Consider the following 22,120-nt stretch of genomic DNA (forward strand, 5'->3'; position numbering starts at 1 on the left):
GTTTCGTTGTAGCGCAAGCTGAACGACGAGTACAAACAGAAAGGCACATCTGACACACACACAGCGCAAACTTTCAACAATTTATATATAGCGACGAGAACTGGAAATAATTCCTATCGTTGACAGCTAGCGCTGTATGTGTCGGATGTGCCTTTCTGTTGTCCTTGTCGTTCAGCGTGCGCTACAGCAAAATAAGATGGGTCTGGTCGGTACGTCCGTCCTGCGACAGCCGTCTCCGTCATCGTCTTTATCGTGTCGCCAGGTGCACCTCCTCATCCTCACCTACACCCCTCGCTATGTGGCGCAGAAAAACAGAAACTGTCTCTCGATTGTTTTCCTCACTGGAAATCGAATCTATGCAGAATTTCCGCTGGCCAGGAGATCCTGCGGCAGTTAAGTGTGCGACTAAAATATGCTGACGTCATCCGATGGGGTTGCCGCGAAAATGACATGAGATTGTGATCGATAACAGACGCGCGTGTATCAACGTTTACTTCAGCCCGATGCGTTCAGGCGAGCTCTGTCCGTGGCGCAGTGACAGCGTGGAATTCCCTGTCAACGTCCGAGAAGTCGCCAGAGCATGAGTGACAGGTCCACGTTATACTGCAGTCGCCAGTCAATGCTCTTCGCGTGCTTTTGCTAAGCCCCAGACACTACACGCCAGCTCGACGCGCCTTACAGGTGCTTGACGACCTGCATTCAGTGCTTGCGTGCCTTCGGTATAGAAGACATCACGGGTCTTCGGAAACGAAGATTCTTAGACCATGGCCGTGCGCGTCGCGTGCGCAGAAAGCAAGGAGGACATTATTGCAGTACTTCAAGTTAACGAGTCTCTGCGATCATTTATAGACTAGCTGCGCGTCTTCACGCATGCGCGAAACTAGTGCTGTCTCTCTCCCTCTCTCTCTTTTCGTTCCTAGATTCTATTTGTTCAGCGCCGGGTAGCAAATCGGACGTGCGTCTGGCTAACCTCCCTGCCTTTCGTCTTCTTTTTTTAGTTACTTTTCCTGGTTCTCGCTCTATTCGTGGGCTTGCGCACCGCGACGTGCGCAGGCCCTCATATGTTCGGTGCAGTATTCCGGTGCCCAGTCAAGTCAGCAGTTAGAGGCATGTGCCTCAATATAAGCTATCAATTTGCTTATGTGAAATCAGCAGCATATTCTATTCAAAAAAGGTTTCCTGCACTCGTTGCAGGCTGTGCGTTACGGCGATGATGTTGGCACGCGAAGTACCCCTGCGGCAATGTGCAATTGCCAGCTAGACTCGATAACCACTGCGCCACTTTTTTTATTTACTATATTAAAAACAAAAAACTTGCGGTATCTTAGACTAATGAGATAGCATTGCTACGCGCTCGCTACAAACTTGGGTAAGCGTTTACATGCGTCCAACATGCGCATCCAATCCAGCGAAAGTCCCTGCTTAGTGTATACACGCTTCGTACAGAAGCTGTAGTTTCACAATAAGCAAGTATAGCAGGTCGCGGGCATCCGGCATGCCGATCGCACTTTCCAGACCTCTAAAAACTGTATACAGACCAAGCAGCACGAATACGTCATACGGAGGACCACCGCCATTCCAGTTTTGGCGCTTGGTGCACTGCGTTGGTTTTGGTACACTGCGCAGCGTTTGGTACACTGCGTGAACTGCGTGGAGAGCGGTGGCGTCTCTGCGCATATTTCTGAGGCCTGAATAGGCACTATACTGTAGTTCACTAGGCTGACATTGTGTTGATCGCAAATAAACTGGTCTTGAAAAGACGACGGTGTGCCCCGCGAGAGCCTGCTGCTGTCGCAGTAAATGAGTTGAGTAAAAAAGTTAATTAAATTAAAATCAAATTAATAAAGTAAGTAATGAGTTCAGTAAAAGTAAAAAGAACTGAGTAAACCAGATGAATTCCTAAAGTCTGCCGTTCTTCGTATACTTTCCTTTCTTATAGTTCCGCTTAAAAAAATTTAAATAATTGCATCCATGTGTGAGGCAAAATCACGTACTGATCGTTTTTCACTCGATCGAGGCCTAATTAAATCTACTGCGTATAACCTCATCAGCTTAACTTATTTTATAGCCAAGTTCAGATATGAGCTTTTCTTGGTCTCAGCGTCCAAAGTGTGTTTATTCCATTCTTCGTCCTTGTCTTGTCGCTATACCAAATTAGCCCTGAGTTCACACCAATTCGCCAATTTGTCTGTGATTTTGCTTTAGCAGCGTAAGAGTGGTTTTGAGGAGTTGGCCGCTTTGTCGCGTTTGTGTGCAAATGCGACCCTAACGCAACCGTCAATAAACTGAAAAATAGCAGATTGTTTTGATGAAAGTAAAAGAAGATAAGTGAACGTATATAAAGTGTACTAAACTTTTGCGCAAAGCTTTGTGATTTATGTACTGTTGGACTTTCGTATTGTGTTTATACATCTGATGTTCCACTGAGTGTCATATTTTGTGAAATTATTCGCTATTTTTGAGCATATTTGTTTAGTTGGCTAAGTGGCAAGGAGTAACCGGTGCCGCCATAAAAGCGTGAACCTCTCCTATTTATCATCTCAAAAAAAAAAAAAAAGATAAATGAGCCAGACCGCAGCCGTAAGCTCAGGCCGAAACCTCAATCCTTGTGCATTCAGAGCAGTGTGTTTTAAGGAGCTCTGTCGAATGCTCGGAAGAAAGTGTACTGGATCATTATATACGATTCGTTTGAATGTGTATTATCCCCTCATATCCTAATTTAGGCGATTTGTCTGATGCATTCAGCGTGGTGCGATAGATAAGTAGATGCTGGTTTTATGAGAAACTGAGGATGTCAGCCTGGCTGATCTCCTGGCATGTTACTAGGTCGGGTGCTTTGTGATAATTACGGTGTGCGCAGTGATGACACGAAGTCACAACTAGCAAATACACCTACCGGATCGCACGCACTCTGAATGTATTCACAAAGCTTCGTTAAAGCCCGCAGACATGCATCTATATACCATCTAAACGTAGAGATACCGTACCCGTCATAGTAATCATTCTGGCGGCAATAATGTGTGCCTTACTATATGAAGAAGAAAAAAAAAACTATAAACGTTGGCCATTCCCTCTAACGGAGAGGTTCTATCCGTACGTACCTTACCAACCAAAACACGCCATTTACGCGAGTGAGAACGCCTGAGAAGATTATGAAACATTTAGCGCGTTCGGTTACTTCGCCCACGACAATGAAAGAGCCAGCGCCACAGTACGTGTACGCGTGACCGAGAACCTGGTAATAGCCCCGAAGCCCTACATTTTCCGGTTAGCTTGACTCTCTCCAAACGACGCCGTGGAGCCAGGCCCCGCGGCGGCTGGCCATTTGAGCGGGCACGTCGATTCATTGACGAGAGCCATTCCGGCGTGGCGCTCGATGATCACCCGCGAAGCTTCGCGTCCCGCTGCGCAGCGTTGGAACCCTCGCCGTTTCTGTGGTCCATCCCCGCCATCCCCGGCGGCTGCATTTTCGGTTGACTGACACCAGCTGCCGGGGCAGGTGTCTGACGTCAAGTGTCCCCCGATTACAGTATGGCTACCGGCGAGTACGGTGAATGGATTTTGGTCTCCTGATTCGTGTATACTTATAGAACTAACGCTAGAGTATTTATTTATTTATTTATTTATTTATTTATTTATTTATTTATTTATTTATTTATTTATCGAACATATAGACACTATATGAAGTGCTAGTTGCCGGTAAGAAAAGGGTAAGAAAAAAGGCTCGTAGAACGAGAGACAAGGCGAAGATGGAAGATAGGACACTTGGTCATCCTCCTTTGTGTGGTCTCTTATTTTACGCGCCCTTTATCGAGTAAACTAATACCAACACACCCGATTCGCTGCTATTCTCGACCCTAAAGGTATCTTACAGTGTCTTTGTTTTTCAAGGCTAACATAATTTTCAAATATCCCCTGCGCCAGTCTATACTTCTAGCTATGGTTTACTCGAATAGACGGTATACTTGCACAAGAAATCAGAGCAAAATTCGAAATTAACAAAATGTCACTAATCAATTTATCGACAATTTTCCTTCAGGGCACATATTGCAATTTATGAATTGATGCCAGCAAGTTCTCAAGACGCACCCAAGTGAAACAAATCCTAAATTTAGCACCAGTTTCAAGATAAGCACCGTCATACTTTCAGCAAAAGTGAGCTATTGTTCCACTTACTTCTTTTAACAAAGCACAGTTTTATGCATTGAAGCACAAAAACTACTACGCTAGTCTACTTCGTCACACATTATGGAAACACTTAATCTCGAAACCGGTGTTATCCTCTGAATTCGTTCCAGGTAGATATCTCTCGCGAACTCGCCTGTTTTAAATCGTATATTGCCACATACACAGTAAATCAATTAGTTTAAGAGCTAATTTCCAAAGTTCTTGGCAATTAGTTGATTAGGCACTTTGATTTCTAGCGCAAATAACGCCCGCCTCTTACGGTAATCCAGTTCAACGAGCACAATTGTGCCACATACCATGGGCGATCATTTATGAGCTGTGCATATGTCTAGATAAGATTTTCTGACTGGAGATAGTGGATTTACAAAAGTAGAACAATGCTTTTAGAACGAGAACATCATAATCAGCAGCGTGTCTGCCATCGGGAGGCTAACTTACCCGATGCCATATGAAAACCTTAACGTTGAAAGTGAACTTTCTGCCTATTTTTCCAGTTTAAGGCAAACCTGTTTAGTGTTTACATCAAACGTATTCGACCACATTCGTGACTGCAAAAATTACGCTCAGAAAAATAAAATTCACTGTTAAGGATTTCATCGAATACAACTTTGGAATGCATGACGTTTATAATAATGTAGGTGCGCTGTGGTTAGACGGGGAATAAAAGAAAATGAAAGTGCTGATAATTGTTTCCTGCCCTGCCAACCGGCCTTTTTTCTGCCAAATAGAAGTACAATCAGAGTCTTGAAGACAGAGTTCACTAGACTTTTGGCTACCCTACACTGGGGAAAGGGACAAGAGGAGGGAGAGATTAAACGAAGAAAGCCTTATGAGAGTGACACCAACGAAAAGGTGGAGGCACGGATTCAAAAATGTCCTAAACGGGGGCCACCCAAGCGTGCTAAACGTCGTTCTGATTCGCGCACGGTTCTGAAAAAGAAAGAAAGAAAGAAAGAAAGAAAGAAAGAAAGAAAGAAAGGAAGAAAGAAAGAAAGAAAGAAAGAAAGAGGCAGCGAAAGTGCCAACCACGAATAGGAGGAAAATGGAAACGCGCACGCAACGCACCGCTCTCCCGCATCTTTTGTTTGTGTTGGGACCCGTGTCCAATGTTTCCGGTTTTGTACCGCGCGGCTCGAGTGTTGGGCCCCCGCCGCCACACATCACCCCCTGACCGGCCTACGGCGCGAGCGCGCTCACGCACTATCACGCACGCACGCACAGCGTCACCACGTTTTGTGCCACCGTCCCGCCGCGCTCTCCATTCGCTCCGTGGCAGGCCGGAAAACTGCATGCTTCCTCGATTTCCCCTGATGAGCCGGTCGAGATAAACGAGCTTATAATAAAATAACAAGCGCTTCTATCTCTCTCTCTTTCTCTTACTCGCTGGCTCGGTCCTGCCCCCGCTACGTAGCAGCCGCGAAGTCGGGGGGAGGGGTGACGGTGAACGGCAGGGTACGCGGCCACTGACACGTGACCAGTCCAGAAAGGGTGTCGCGGGAAGAAAGAAGAGGAAACTCGGTGGCGGGCAGAGCTGTGAGCGGGTCGCTTGCCGGACAGAACTGCAACCAACGCTGGCAGCAGCAGCAGCAGCAGCAGCAGCAGCAGCAGGTTCAATCTAAGAGAGTGCTCAGTTTTCTATCGGTACGACAAGCGGACGCACAGCTCAGAGAGAGAAAGCGTCTGGCCTAAAAGTGCGTGCGTCCGCGAAAGCTTGCATGGAGTGGAAGGGGGGGGGGGGGGGGGCGTCGTCCTGTCAAGGGTGAAGGAAGAGGGTCGCGACACGGTCGGCTGTCGTGTAAACAGTGTCCGTTATTAAAGCGTCATCCCCGCGGCTCCTCAACTTCAAGTGGAAAGAAAGAAGCACGACGTCCATCACGCGGTCAGCCGCCGGAGGGGGAGACACGTTGTCATGCCCAAGCCATCTGTGCGTGGCTTTGGCTTGCTCTTCGTAGAATATCCACTCGTGAGCATGTCCTATAGAGTTGGTATAATGTGCAATTGGTGTTCATGCGCATATTTGCGTTCTCTAAGTCGCGTTATGGTAGCATTTGTCGCTGTCACTCGTCAAGCCTCGTCAATAAAAGACGAGGCTGATAAAGTATGTGCAGTTTCAGCGAAGCTTACTATTTTGTTACGTATACAAAACCAATACGATTATCTATGATCCCCGAGCGGCGCAAAACCGCAAAGGAAGGCGTTAAATAGAACTAAGCAAGCATGACCAGACGGTGTACCGGGTTCGAGGTGCGGTGCCCAATACTATGCATGAATGTGCATGTCGGGCGAACAACCGTGCATCTTCGAAAGGCAGCAGTTATGCCATGACGTTGCATCGACGTCGTTGCTCCAGGGTGCTTTGCACAATAGGTCTACAACTCGCACGAGCATGAGCTTTGCTCAAACTTGGTTCTTGCAGGAAGGCTGAACATTTCAGTCGTCTTGTTATGACAACTTAAACTAAATAACAACATTTAAGTCACTTCATCTCTATTTTCACTGAGTTTTCTGACATCGAATCTCAAACCCAACCCTATAAATTTATTCGAGAATTGCAAGGGTATATAAGGAATGAAATAGAAAAATACAGCTGCACTTGAACAGGAGGCAAAGGAAAAATAAAGGACACACCTTTACGAATGCATAGGCCTAACTGTAAGAGAAACAAATTCCGTTCGTGCCACGAACCCGGCAATCTATGAGGACACCTGACCTCGCCCCATCACTTGGCGATATCCGTGCACCAGTTTATAGCCGTAATCCTTTCCCACCAGACTAAACGCGACCAGAAAAGGCCGACGAAACAGGCCTAAGCCAAAGTATAGTAAACCAGAATAGAACTGCTATTATACCATATACCCAGTATTCTAGTTCACCATAGCGAAAGGGAAGTTCACGGCCGGACTACCACCGAACGAGACACAAATTGTAGGCAGTAGTGAAACACCCGCTGATCAAAAAAAAACAGCCGCACCACCGGCGGAGCACCAGAGTGACGCCTTATTTAACGCGGGCCACATCTGCGCTCGCCTCACCGCACCCAAATCAGAGGCGACAGTTCGCCGCCGCCGCCGCCGCCGCCGGGAAAGAAAGGGAGATCGGGAGAGGCGCGACGCACTCGGGTCGGGCCCCCTCGGAAGACAATGGCGGCGGCAGGCGGCGCGTTGTAATCAAACTGCCATCTCTGACCGCGACAACAGCGTACTCGGCGTCGTCGACGACGGAACGACAAGAGGGGTGCCCCGTCGCACGGAGACACTTGCCTCGACAGCAACGCGGGCCGCATTCGCCGCAGGCTATGGCGTGTGCGCCTGTGCACGCAGCACGTGTCGCGGCACGCGACAACACGCGTTAGCAGTAGTAGTCCGGGAGCCCGCCGTGCGGCGCTGCCGCGCCTGCAGCACGTGGCCCTACAAGAGACCTCCTGATTGGTGCACGCGGCGCGAGCCGACGCGGTCGCGTGCTGGCCCGAGGCCATCTGCCGCTCGAAGTCCTCGAGGCTGTCGCGCCGTGCTCGATCCGTAATAGTGCATCTGTCTTGCGGATGAAAGCGGGTTTGTCCCGACGTGTCTCTCAACCTTCTGTTCGCTGCAGTGAGCTGGCGCGGCAAGGTCCGGGGATGTGCAGGAGCTGAGCGTGGCTGTCCTTGTCGTTACGACAGCAAAGGCTAGTCTGTCGTAAGGGGCAAAAATGCAAAATACAAACTTTTTTTTTTACCCGTGCAGAAGTTCGGACGTTTGGGAAAACAATACTTGTATTATATCAGGTCGCGATGGCCGATTTATAGGATGCCTTTCACTGACATCTTCGGATTTGTCGCCAATACCTCGATCTGGGTTCTTTAATCCTCAACACATTTGTGTGCGGAATATCGTCGCAAGAGCGAGGCATGTTCTACACGCTGCAGGCTTTCTTTCTGTTGATGATCGGGTGTTGAACGAATAACCCTTTGACGCCCTATATAAATCAATACAAGCAAAAACTGGAAAAAGGAAAATAGGGGTCGATCAGATGTGTAGGTTGAAATGTAGAAATACAAAAATATAGAACAAAAATTTTTATCTCAATTGTCTTCACTAATGAGAAGACTGAACGCAGCATATTTTTTCGCACTTGCGATCTCACATTGAGGGGATTTCCAGCGAACAAATTTCTGTAATTAAGTGCTTTAAAATAGATTTGCGCGAGTATATTGTATACGAATCGCATAGTCATTGGTTTCGAATCGTATTAGATTCGACAATTCACCAGTTTAAGGTGTAAAATATTCATTTCTGCCTTAATGCTGTACTGTAAAGGAAAGCAAATTATTGCAGTGACGTGGAGAAAGATCAATGCAAGTGAAGACGCGCTGTTTCACCTTTCTTCTGCAGGAGAACCGCGCTTGCGCAAACGCATTAGTTCCTGAGCGAAATAATTATAATAATAATAATAATATTAATAATAATAATAACAGTAGTTTGCAAACGTTAAGCGTGCCTCGCGCCTTCAAATTTCCTTTCTTGATTCAGAGAAAGCAACGTATTATTTGGCCGATCTTACTATGCTTAGATTCCTTTAAAACAATCTGCAGTATGCATCTAGTTCTTTCAACGAGTACAAAACTCTGCTACGTGACGCATGCGACGTGCTGTTCTTTTGTTTCATTACTGTCATGGTCATGGCGCACCAAATACGATCGCTTTACCGTTGTTTATCATTTACAAGCTTCTCGGTCAACCTGACATCTAATTAAAAGCATCATTTACATCGAATAACGCAGATCAACCTTTTCTTTCTTTCGTTCTTTTTTTTTTTGCGAGACGTGTTCTACGTAACATTTATATTTCCCTTTGTTTATAAACCGAAAATATTCGGTATACGATTCGATATTTGAAGGACGTCTCTCTCCTATATACGAATTCGAAAATTTCGCCAGTCAAACTCGCGTGCATCAAACTGCAGCTTACGGCATTCATATATATATTGAGAGATACAAGCTTTAATGATGTGGACATTTATTGAGACACCTTCACGCAGAAGTAGAACTCAGTGTAAAAGCGGCAGAAAGGCGTCATTCACCTTGTTGAGGCAGCTGCACCAGCTCCTCCTGGTGCATGCAAGCATCCTCAAAGTAGCTCGAGCGGGGCTGTCGTTTTTGGTACGCCACTTGTAAACGAGCGCGGTCGATTGTATTTAGAGTCCACTTACTCACCCAGTTCATTAATCACCCGCTCCCTGCAGAGTCGGGTTCAGAACACGTCGCTTCACAGCCGCTTTCCATACTGTGCGTTATCGGGCGAATCGCGTGTCATACGAGCCTATACCGGGCCCCACAGCTGGAAGACAGGGACGGTGTATGGCGAAGCAAGCCAACGCCTGAGGCGGGCAACAGACTACGCGACTGCGCAGTTGGAGACTATTTTAAAGGAGACTACGGCTAGTGCCTACTGCGATTTAATCGCGGTATCCACTCGACTCGCACTCCGGGTCGCCCAGGTCATCTGGCGTCATTTAGTGCCGACTCGCCGCGTCCGATACGCACCTCTGACTCCCGTTGCTTCTGTGCGCCCCACAACGCGAGGCGCTTCCTTCTATACGCCTTCGAGCGCGCAGCGTGGTTCCTGCTCGTCTACGGAATGGGCTGCGTGCTCCCCCTCCCGCTCACTGAGCAGTCCGGGAGCTTTAGAAAGTGGCAGATGTGTGGTGGTCTACTGATGACTGTTTTGCGCCGGGCTCCATCCACCGTGCACTGGTATAGCTAGCTGGCTCGTGGGGCAGGAGTGGACAAAAGCGGGGTCGCTTTCAAGGTTTGTTCGACGACCTCACCAGAGCGCGCTTTGAACCTGCATGCTCGCGTCCGTGCTCCATACGCGCACCGCACTACACCGCAACCTCTCTCCCGCTTCCTCCAGCCGCTTTTGATCTCTCTTCATCGCCCCTCGGCTAAGGTGCACCGCTCACCCAAGAGCGCCCGGTGTTGCGCCCCTCTACTCGACGCCCCCCGCCCCTTTCCGCCGTCCCCTCCCCAGGCCTTGTAACCTTTGGCACACACCTCGTGCCTAGCGCTCTCTGCTTACCCCTCCGCACCCCCCCCCCCCTTTCCGCCCCCTTGGAGCTGCTGCTGTCCTCGTCCCGAAACCGGCCTCTGGAAGCGAGCGCGACGCTTGGTTTCACGCACTCAATGCGTCCATTCAATCCCCGCACCTATAAGCTGCCAACTGCGGCGCCAACAAAGGCGCGCGTTCGACCGGAAGCCCTTGGCGGGCAGTGATGTCCCGTTATAAACGATCGCTTAATAAACTGCCCCTGTGGCACGCGGAACGTATTGACTGGCGTGCTTGACGGCCACTTTTATGCTGTTAAAAAGCGCCGCTGTTCTTCGTTTTCATTCATAGCTGTGCCCCGCCATCCCATCTCGTCCGCTGGCTGAGTAAATTAAGACTCTACACCGCACGACGACACCCCGATTTCCTGTTCCGCTGTCAGGCTATAGCATCTGACGAGGCAATGTACAGTGGATGCACTGAAGCACCTGTGCTGTTCGCAATCCTGCCAGAGACGGGGCAAGAAAATCTATTCCTTGAGAGTGCATGTGAGCTGTGCTATAGCAAGATGCGTGAAAGCCAGAGCTAATTTTGAGGCTGGTCTGTGACAACCTGTGCAGGCCCTTGTATTTAGTGCGCAAAACGAGTGTATGGTATGCGCTATACCAGAAATAGTGAGGGGATCCTAACACCGGAAACGCTGTCCTAAGAGGACAAGCAAGGAGTGAACATAGGGAATGTGCTATACTCAGCGTGCTATACTCTTTTTAGTTGCGCTGCCACTCCAAAGATTTATTACCGTGCCGCCCCGAAACTTGTAGTAATGACATCGTTCTTAAAGCAAGAGATAAATGTAACGCGTTTCTTGGATGCAAGAAAGTATTTCTTTACAAAGAAACTGTAAGTTAAGGCGCACACACCCGAAACTTACTTGACACAACAGCAGCTATATTTCAAAAATAAAGGTGTTAAAGAAGGGTGTCATGTGAATTATAGCGTCCTTGAAAATACCGCAATATATCAGGTATTGTAAGACGAATACAGAAAAAAAGTAGGCGAGTGTTTAGATCACCTAATAATCTATATTATATAATTACGTATCTCAATTAAATTAGGTTGGCGCATTACACTTATACAAACCACGCCGTGAGCAGGGACTTAGTGAGCAAGAAGACGCAAATACAAAAGAATGGCGGCGACGTGGCCTTGACGTACCCGTGCGAAAGGGTCCCTTGACCTCACGGATTGCGACTGCATCTGCTTGAATTTTATTAACTTCTGATAAACGAGAATTGATTGCACTGTAACCTAGATTGAACAAGTACACAACCTGACAGGTTCTCAGTCTTTCTCTTCAAAAAAGAAAGAAGAACTGAGCCAAATAAGAAAAAAAAAATCTGATATTCGTTCCGTCATGCTAACATGCGAGTGTACATCGCTATTGGGGTGCCAAATTCGAATAAGGGAAGCTCGGCCTTCAGTTTCTTCGCTCATGAGCAACGTTTTCAAACGTATATCGAGCTTTTAAATATTATTTCATCAGCTAACAATCATCTAGCGTTTCTATTTAGCGTCAATTTAAGCGCACTAAAAGGGAAGCCAGTGTCGGAGCTCCGCCGATGACAGACAGGCCTTCTCCGAAAACAGAGAAAAAATGAGAAAGGGTAAACGAACGCAGCCATGACTGCCTGTAAGCGCGCAACCCTCCTTCGAACGCGTACAGCAGTTCGAGTAATATACCCATAGCTCAGCCGACCGGACTTGGCTTGCAGAGTGTTTGATCATAGCAAGTGGGGAGCTGCGTCGGGTTAAACGCTGAAGCTGCGACGAACTATGCCGGGAAGGAAGAGCTAGGACGGATGGAGAGCCCTGCAGACGTGTATACTATACTACTGGCTATACACGCAGCGAACGCAACTCGGCGGTTCATTGCGAGCCCGCCGGCGTGACATATGTGACGCATTTTACGCGCTACAAAGCCACGCATGTATAAGCGAGAGAAAGGAAAGAGCCCGCTCTCCTCCGCATTCTCTATATCTTTTTGTCCCGTGGCCGTGGCCGATAGCCACGACCACGATTTCCGCGTCTCTCTCTGTCTGGCACCGCGAGCGTTAATACCGAGACCGAAATAAAACGCAACGCGCAGGAAAGCAGTTCAAACATGACGCTGTACAGGACATAAGCAGCGACCAGAGAGGCAGAAAAAAAAAAAAAAAGTGAGAAGTGGCGGTGGTAGTGAAAGGGAGGAGAGAGGGTGGGGGAGAGAGAAATCGCGACCGCGCTGCAGCATAGGCGCCATAGAACAGAGACGTATCCCGACACGCCGGGGTGATCACCGTGTTGTGTGGCTCTGTTTAACCTCTTCCATAAGTAAGTTATGCGACGGTGCCGCACTAAGTGAAATCCCGTTAGCGAGGAGAGAAAGAGAGGAGTTCATTCGGTGTCGTACTAGAGGAGGGAGAGCAGGGCGCTGCCACCGTGATGAAGGGGGGGAACGCGGATTAGCGACACGGGGGTGGCCACGTCGTCAAACTTTGCGAGCAGGTGTGACAGATGGGTGAAGCTGCTGCGAGTTTGCGGGGCGAAACCGTGCGGACTGGCGTGTGTGTGTACTTATGTAAGTGTCGACAATGGACGCCAGCGCTCGCGCGCTTGCCGCGTTGTTTGCGGCGCTCTGGTTCCGAATACGCCGGGGAGATAAGCTTGATTGCTCCCAGTTTGCGCCTACGTACTATATACCAGAGGGAATGGTAATGAGAAGGCGAGAAGATATGCCGGCGAGTGCATTCGTATTGTCATTACATCCTGGTGCTGAATGGCACACGGGACACGCATGCGATGGGGCTTGTCGCAGGTGCAAACCCAGAAAAAAATATACATTGAATTGGAAGCTGCTCTGCAAAGTGATGAGGCGAGGCGCGCAGAGTTCATTTCCTTTTCTCATCTTGTTCGTGCAACTTTGTGAATCAAGTTTTCTTGTAATAATGTGATGACTCCCAAGCGGTTGGTAAGTTAATGAAACTGAAGCGTGGTTTCCCCTCTAGAAAGCTCTTATAGCGTTCTGAAGGAAATCGAGAGACACTCGCTTTGTTAATAAAACGCGGTACAAATGGAAACAGGTATGTGCATGAGTGGTGCGCTAGAGTTTGGTAACTTGCGAGACACCAAGGCGTCGCTTGCGCACTCCGCTCTCTACAGATATATAAGCACTGAACTGTAGGCTATACATGATCTGAAAGTGACTCTTCGCTGCAGCCCTTAGAGCTTAAGGTTATATTCAAAGCGCATGCGATTTAGCGTACGAAACTTTTCTCGTCGTCAAAATTAACCATGACCACAGCGAGGAGCTGGCAGCGTCCAAAAGTTTACGAGGCTCGGTCGAAAAATAACAACGTAAAGAAGAGTAAGCAATGGCTCCAGCCGTCCAATCCCCTCAATCAAGACAAACTGTGTGTTTGTAAGAAAAGCGAGCGTAGCGCTGAAAAACAAAAAAGAAAAACAACAGGTGACGAAGCTGCTGACAGACGTACGCGTTAAGCCGTGAGGTATACAGGCCAAAGGGAAAAAATACTTGAAAACACTCAGTGACTTGCTTAGCCTATAAATAATCGGTTGACGTAATAGTATTGGTAGAATTGCTCACGCTTGAGGGGACTTGGTAAGTGGAAACGTCCTATGTTTCTTGTACGTACAATCGCCTCGTCGATCTGTCTTCGTAGTGTCAATGACGCGGCCCGCTCCTGTCGTGCTTAATATTGTGGCATGTTCAGTGCAACAGAACTTAAAGAGAGCACTCAGGCGGAGCAGTTGCCGGTATACATTTGGAAGGCCTCAGATATCCACCTGTAGCTATCGTATAATTCTCCACCTCCTCCTCCTCAAACGACTACGTTCACAGTTTCTCTTCTTCAGCGCTGTCTTGCGCTTTGAACAACAATCTTTGCAAAGTAAAACTTGCGCAAACTTCCCGCGTATATTAATACGGCCTTCTGATAAAATTCACGCCAGTATAGAGGTCGTAGAAATTTGTACCGCGGTGCGACAGCAGCATCGCCGCATCTTCGCGACGTCAAGCTCTGCAGCTTGTCTTATAAGCCACGCTTCCGAAGACAGTGCGGTGCACGCAAAATGGACGGAGAGGCGAGGCGAGCGACCAGTTTTCATGGTATTCATCTTTACTTCGCGTCGTTGTAGCCGTCGTTGTCGTCCGAAAGCGAGAGGAAGCAGCACCAGCCCAGTCAGAAAAAAAAAAAAAGAAAACGCTCTCCCCGTACACGTGTCGAGGCGGCCAGGGAAGAAACGGCTGACATACAGCGGACCATGGAAAAGCCCCGAAAAAAGGGACGGCCTGCAGCGAGTCCACTCGCCCCCCCCCCCCCCCCTTCTTGCTCGACTTCGTTCTCGTTTTCGACCTCCCTTCTTCCCTCATACTTCCCCGCGTCCTAGACGACGCGGCGCGCGAGCGAATAAATCTTCGTTTGCTGAGCGGGCAAGTAAGAAGCGAGCGCGGACGACGGTGAACGAACGGCGCAAAAGGAAGAGGCGCGGGCGACGCGACGCGCTGCGCAGCCGAAGGGAAAATAAAACAAAAATAATAAAGATGAGGAACGCACAGCGTCTTCCCTTTAATTTCCGTCTATTACAGCCCTCTTCTTAATGGACTGCCTCCGTTTACTTATTCATCTATCACAGCTCCTTTTTCTCCCTCCCCGGCGTCCCTCGCTCTGTCGGCCCTCTATGCGTACCGCGCTCTTTGCGCTGTTTCAGCTATAAGCGGCTCCGCCACCCACCCTCTGCATCCGACGCCCACTTTCACTTTCGGTCTTTATCTCCTTTCCCCCGTTTTTGCGATCCCTTTCTATAAGGTGCGCGTCTTGCCTCTTGGCGTCTTGGCATATTTTGTCCTTTCTTTCTTTCTTTCTTTCTTTCTTTCTTTCTTTCTTTCTTCCTTTTTTTCTTTCTTTCTTTCTTTCTTTTTTTCTTTCTTTCTTTCTTGCTTTCCTTCTTTCTTTCTCTCTTTCTTAGTTTCCTTTTTTTTTCTGTTACGTTTTTATATTGCTTGGAGTTAGAAAAGCGTGCTGCGAAGACGCCGAAAGTGCGTCGCCTGCCCGTTCTCCTCCCCGGTATCTCTCGGGGAAAAAGAGAACAACCACGGTGCAACAACTCGTGTGTTTTACTTTTTTTTTTCTTTTTGTATGCGAGGTTGCGCCGAAGAGCGCACAATTTGAACCGGTGTGTAGGTTAAGCTCTTTCGAAAGGGCAGGTGCGTGTTCGTGCATGCCCTCCGCCACCTCTCTCTCTCTCTCTCTCTCTCTCTCTCTCTCTCTCGCTCCAAGTGTTTTATGGTGATGCGCTGCGCAAAGTGCCCGTGGTACATTTTGTGCAGTTAGTTTACTGGTCAGCTTCGCGGATCGCGGATATTAAACGGCGGAGAAATCAAAAGGTAGTATGCGTGATAAACAAAGCAAAGAATGGCGGGCATAGGGCCATCAACACTGTTAAGTAAGTTTATTGCTATTCGCTCTAACGTGAACTAGGATGCATATGGTGCATATCGCTTATATGCAAATTCGGAGATCGCGAGTATTATAATGTAAAGGAGAATTCACCGACCTTTGGGTGCTTTGTGACACATTCAGAGAGCTGTCCGTTTGTGAAGGCAATGAATTTTATGTAAACCCTTAAGGCAGTTTCCGGTCTTGCTTACTCTCTCATGACACGGGTCTTATTGTGAAAATGCGTAATTGCTGTCAATAAAGTTTAGAAAACTGCGCCTCGGCGGCCCTCAGGCCCAGTAAATCCACTTTCAATCAAATTTAACTGCGAGCAGCGAGGCGTGACGCCATTCTTCTTAACAGAGAGTACGATAATAAAAAGAAAAATAGTATGTACAAGGCGACAGTATACGATGTTCAATATGCGGGTCGATGTGCATTAGAACAAGACGTTGGCAACAACACAAACGCGTGAAGTATTTGCTTATTCAACCTCAGCCATACGTCACCATTAAAAAAAGAAGTACTTCTATTCGCCAAAGCTATAGTCACAAATGATGAATAGCGGTCCCTTTGTGAAAACAATGGCTCAGAGCTGAGACTGCTCTTGCTTCCCCACTCTTAGCTCCTGGCACGAGTGTCGAAATGTGTAAGCCATGTCAAAGCAAGCCAAGCACGATGCAATAAAAAAGCGCAACGTCCACCACGACGCTTTTCTATAAGAGAATCGCAGTTAACGTGGCTAGCAAGTTACCATTACCTGAGGATTCTGGGTACATTAGGCAATCTCTGAGCGGTTCTCTCACTGAAACGCGATAAAGTGTGGAGGATGGTCCGAGAAATGAGAAACCGGACTCTAACAGCACTCGCAGAGTATGCGCAGTTGATTATTATTTGCTAAGAAGGCTACGGTTATTCGGTCTCGGAGTCAGAGTATAGGCGAACGGAAAAGCTACGACTGACGACCTTAATGAAGACAAATTTCGACAGTCTACAGATTGTCTATAGACGTCTTGTAGACGTAGTTGTCTTCTTATAGACTCGTTATTTTCACTACGTAATTTATATAGAAAAACACGTTCACAATTGCACACTGGTATATTGCCCATGGAATCTCGGATGAGACGTTGGGTATGCTTGCAGAGCATTTATAGACATAATACGATAAAGAGTGTAAAGCTATCACAGGTTGTCGCATGTAGTCAGACAGTCCAGAGGCTGTGAATTGACTATCTGTAGGCTTCGTTTGAAAACATCTACAAACTTTTTATAGACGGTCCAAGTGAGTTTCTGAGGAGAATTCTTTTCTCCTTGAACGCTATTAGAGCTATTGGTAATTCGAGTGAAGCTACTCACAAAGACCGCAAATCATAGATGTTAGCAAAATAATGCGGTTAAGTTACACCACGCACAAAACTAGAGTGGCATCAGCAAGCCCTTTTGTTCAGATTCTACGGTCGCCAGAACAATTTCTTTCAATTGTTTATTTTATCTTTCAAGCAGATCACGTGACTACTACTGATTGCGCATTTTCACCTCTTCAGGTGTTACATACAGCGAGTGCAGGAATGCGTGGCCATATGCCACCAACTGTGCTGTAAATAGACGCTATAGAGTGCATATTAATGTAACTGCAGGAATAAATCACAGGTTAAGCTATAGATTCGCGTCTAGCCTAACAACACAATGGTCATTATTCTCCCGTCATTGAAAGCTTGAAGAGACAGAAAGAACTCGAGAACAAATGATAGATGGCGACACCACAGGGATATATTCAAACCATATCTTCATAACGTCATGTATTTTGACACAGTCTGCTCGGAGTTGTTTAACTATTCACTAAAATAAAAACAGTGCATTGCCTTAGCAAGCAACCAGATAGTCAAGCTTGCAACTTTTAACAAGTTTCCTTGCGCAAGAAGGCAAAAGAGAAAGACAGAATGAAAGAAAGAGAGAAACGCATGAAGTCTAACGACGTCGTGGGCGTGGCATTTCATGCGCGAAGTTCGAAAAATTTCAATTTACCATTCCTTCGCATTTTTAATCGACATCTCTCCGCAGAAAAAAAAAACGTAAGGTTATTAAGAAATACACAACGTTAAATAGATATAGTAACTTAAATGAAACGTTGTCTAAAAAATTTATTGTTTTCCTTTATTGTATTTCCTTAATAGCCAACGCCCCCTATCGTTTCCCACGAAGCAGCTGAGGAAAGTCGGCCGCCTCTGCGTGAGACGACACCCGCCTTCGCGTATCTTCGGCCGCTTTCTACAGTTCGTACGGCCGATCTTCCGGGTGATTTGAGTGACGGTGGATCCCGGGCCCTAAGCAAACGCTCCCCTTCACCCCCTCCTTGTCCCCGTGCTCTTAAAACACAAACGAGATCCGCCCCATCCGTCTTCCTCGGACCGTCACTCCGTCCACGTACGTGACTTGGATGAGGAAAAACACACGCGCCGAACAGAGAAGGTAACCGCCCGGATCTCCTGCTGCTCCTGCTCCTGCCTCGCGTTCCTCTTTTATCTTGCTAGCTTTTCTTTCTTCTTTTCATTCGACGAGATTTTTCTTGTAGTGAAACCTGAGAAACGCAGTCGCGATTGCCTTTAGAACATTTGTATGTCACTTCTGAAGGGCGCAGTTGATTTCATCTAAACAATGGGGACGGAAGAATTGATTGATTGAAGGAACGTCCTGGTGTTACAAAGTATTGCTCTTTGATCTAATACGAGGAAAGCGGAAGGGAAGAATATTTCTTGAAGAGGAAGGCGCGCTGCGAGGAACATTTATATACAATGCAGCTATATAGAACCCCAACTTACTAGCAAAAGTAGACGGTGGTTCCCTTAAAAACCTTATGAAACCATATTTGCGTTATTTTTCTGATTGAAATTAGTGTGCGGAGAAGTTCTACTATACTTCACATATGTATTATTTTGTGTCTTAATTTAATTATTTTTGGTTAAGTCATATCGAACTTTTGCTTGTATATCTTTGTCCATATCTCTTAGATAAGTTACTAAGTAGGACTTACATTGTCTTGTTCTTGTTTAGAATATGTATAATGATGTATGTATGTTAATTGCATGTATGTTTCTAATGTAAACTCTTCATTGTTGAGCAATGTACAGGTGACATGGCCGACGTACGCGAGCCAGATTGGTCTCTGCCTTTAGCCTTGCCATCCAACACCTTCACTGTGTGTCGAACAATGATAACTAAATAAATAACTCAATAAAAGCCTCAAAAATACTCCGAAGCCACGCGAAAATTATCTATAGCGTCACCCAGCGGTCACACCTTCTTGCATCTCGGCACCCCTTTCTGGACTGAAGTGCTTTTTGTCGGGCACCACTTCATGCAGTAAACTAAGGCCGCTCTCGAGGATGCCATATCAGTTTAGGATAGAAATTTCGGCATGTTGATTTTGAATCTTCAGGCAACGACGAAGACGACATGCCGATAAACCGACACATACAAAGCGCATTGTAGTGTGTGTCGGTCTGTCTGTGCGTCGTTATTGTTTTCGCACCTTTTGCCTGAATGCCTAGATCACGCGCTTGACCATGAATGTTATGTGTTACTTGTAGAAGTAGTCTGGCGTGGCCACAATGGGTGACTTGCGTGTCGTCCTCAATGTGCACATCTCGCCGATTTGTATAGTATGGTAAGGGGTCGTTTATTTTCAATTTGCGGAAAATTAAAAAAAAGATACTGCTGACCGAACTGTAACTAGCTGGCAAGTAGTTTCTGCTGACCCTTGAATGGCGATCATAAGTAAGGGGGGATGGGTGTAGGGGAGCAAATGTACAAGGGGTGAAAATGTAGGAGGGAGAATAGAGTACAATAGCGTTTTGTATATATAACTACACGACAGAAGAATAAGACTTGGCCTATAATGTGTTGGCCCCGCTGCGATGAGCCGTGTATACTATAGCACTGGATGCCACGGCTATGACCGCGTCTCAAATTTTTGTGAAGTCACCATACTGCAATAGTGGAAGGCATAGCGTTTCTTCGTGCTCTGTGTTGAGAGAGAGAGAGAGTGAGAGAGAGAGAGAGAGAGAGATGGACGTTAGTCAGGCAAAGCTTGGTTGGCTTTGCTGCGCTGGGGAAGGGTGAAATTGGACTGAAACATGAGAGGAGTTCACAGTATGCACGGATACACACCCACTGACACCCGCAAAAAAAGCTAACAGCAAAGGAATGACATAGAGGTTAACCAGATAACAGTGAATTTTAGAAATAGCGCACCAAAACGTCTTTCCGGATGCCCAAAGCCCCAGGCTCTTGCGTTATTTCTTCCTCCGTTCTTTTTCTTTTTGTATGCCTTTTCTTTTTGTTCTTTTGTACGCCAGGTTGCCTGAGCCCTTTAGCGTTGGGTGCGCCAACTCTAAATTCCTGGATGTCTCCGGTTCGCTACCCTGTACTAGAGAGAGTGAGCATGGGTTTGAAAGTTGATATAAAAGCAAAGAAGTACAGTGAATACGTGGGGACAATTGAATACTGTGCGGGTGAAATTAAACATTCAATACAGAATTATAAAGCATAGCTGAAGCCCAGAATCGAACAGTGCTCGAGGGCATCTTTATTGTGCGGTCGTTTCAGTTGTACGATATGGAAAGAGCGCTGATCGACGCCAGACGCTGCGAGAAGCGTTTGAGAGACCACTCAATAGAACTACTTTCTATACATAAATACGGGCCGCAGGTGCGACGTTACAGTCATATAGGCACCGTGAAAGAACTGCTGAACTTTGTTGATCGTTCTCCTCAACAGAGCAGTGTTTTTCCTCTTCGAAAATAGTTCCCTATCTGTTGCTTATTCCTGTACTGAAAAAAAAGAAACTCTTTTTATATTTTCTATCTCCCTCTCTTCAAGAAAGAAATGTGCTGGGCGCACGTAAAAAACGGTAACGACGCATATAGGGACTGTTTTATCATTCGGATCTGCGATAGAACAACAAATGTGATTTCAGTTGCAGCCGGGTACCTAGCGTTCGTCAAAATGTAAGCAGAATCATCGTGTTCCGACTAGAAAGAAAGAAACTCTATCAAAAAAGGAAAGAAGGCTAGAAAGAGGAAGCAAATAAAGAAGGAAACGCGGGCATAAAGAAGATACGGAAGAAAGAATGAAAGAAGGAAGTAAGGAAGGAACGAAGGAACGAAGGCTGCGCGACTAACACAGCACGTACTCGGGAGCGCAGTGCCATGGGCGAGAATAAAGACACAAGCGTTCAAACGAGAAGGACACAGAGCGCGCGAGAAAGACTCCGGCGGCGGCCTCGTTGGGCGTGCATACCGCGGCCAGGGCTTGCGGCTGCCGCAGCAGCAGCCATGGAGCGCGGCGTCCTCGCCTCCCCCTTTCGTGGGCCTTCCCGTTGTCGTCCCCCAAGGTTTCTCGGGGCGCGGCTGTCTTCTCAAGTAGGAGCGCAAGCAGAGCGCGCGCTGGTGGGACGGCGTTGCCCCCCCCCGCTGGCGTATCGATCTGGAAGAGCCCAATGCTTCCGCCAGAGGGGGTCAACCTGCCGCCGCCGGAGACCGTATATGCACGCCCTGGCTCTCACCGATCGCGGTCGGAGCCACCGTCTGTGGCCGGCGACACATTAACGACACCTTTGTCGCTGCATGCCGGCCGCTGCATGGCTGCCCACGTTACTTGAAGAAAAGAGCGCTACAAAGACGCGCTCTAAACGAACATGTACGACGGACAGGCGCTAACTTCCAACTAAATGGTTATTTGAAGAAATAGGATTTATATGTTCTTTTTTTATTCCGCGTCCTCGCGGCGCTCTTTTCTTTTCTTCCACAAGTATGTTAAACCAACTCGCGCACATCAAGCTTCTGCTGCACATGTTACTCGAGCGTTATAGGAAGGAGGTTGGCTGCCCTGTTGCTTGCTTCAGATGAGAGGAAAAAGAAATATGCGGGTCCGTATTCGAGAAGAAAAAGAACCTTTTAATGCTATAGCTGTTCGTAAACGCATATGCTGGCCGATAATGTCGACAGACATTTATTAGCGAAGGCGATCGGATGACGACAAACAGCCCTTGCTAACGAAAAGCATTGTGAAAGAGGCCTCCGAAGCTTGGGCCAAAGTTTTAGGCAGTAACAGTGATATCTGGCGCAATTCTGCATGGGGGCCCGCCGTTCGTAAACTGCACCTTCGATGGTAGCTCACCTGCGATAACGCGCACCACGGTGTGAACTCCTTCTATGCCGTGCTGCTGCAGTTAATCGCGCATTCGTCAGCACCATTCCCGGTAAACATGTTGAGGTTCCCAACGCTATGTAGGTAGAGTTTACGGTAAACGTTTCTGAGCCGCGGAACCGCCGAGAACATTGGATTTTCGAGCAGTTTGTGATTGTAGGCATTAAAAATCGCACAACAGCATACGCTGTTCGCATATACCAGGTG

The 22,120-nt window shown here is 47.4% G+C and overlaps 1 protein-coding gene across 2 annotated transcripts in view; it reads left to right on the forward strand.

Moving 5' to 3' along the window:
* Positions 1-22,120, forward strand: part of LOC126537027 (uncharacterized) — an 85,801-nt gene that overhangs the window by 40,089 nt on the left and 23,592 nt on the right. The gene's annotated exons all lie outside the window — the stretch shown is intronic.

Source organism: Dermacentor andersoni, chromosome 4 (genome assembly GCF_023375885.2).
Source record: "Dermacentor andersoni chromosome 4, qqDerAnde1_hic_scaffold, whole genome shotgun sequence".
In the NCBI taxonomy this organism is placed as follows: Eukaryota; Metazoa; Arthropoda; class Arachnida; order Ixodida; family Ixodidae; genus Dermacentor; species Dermacentor andersoni.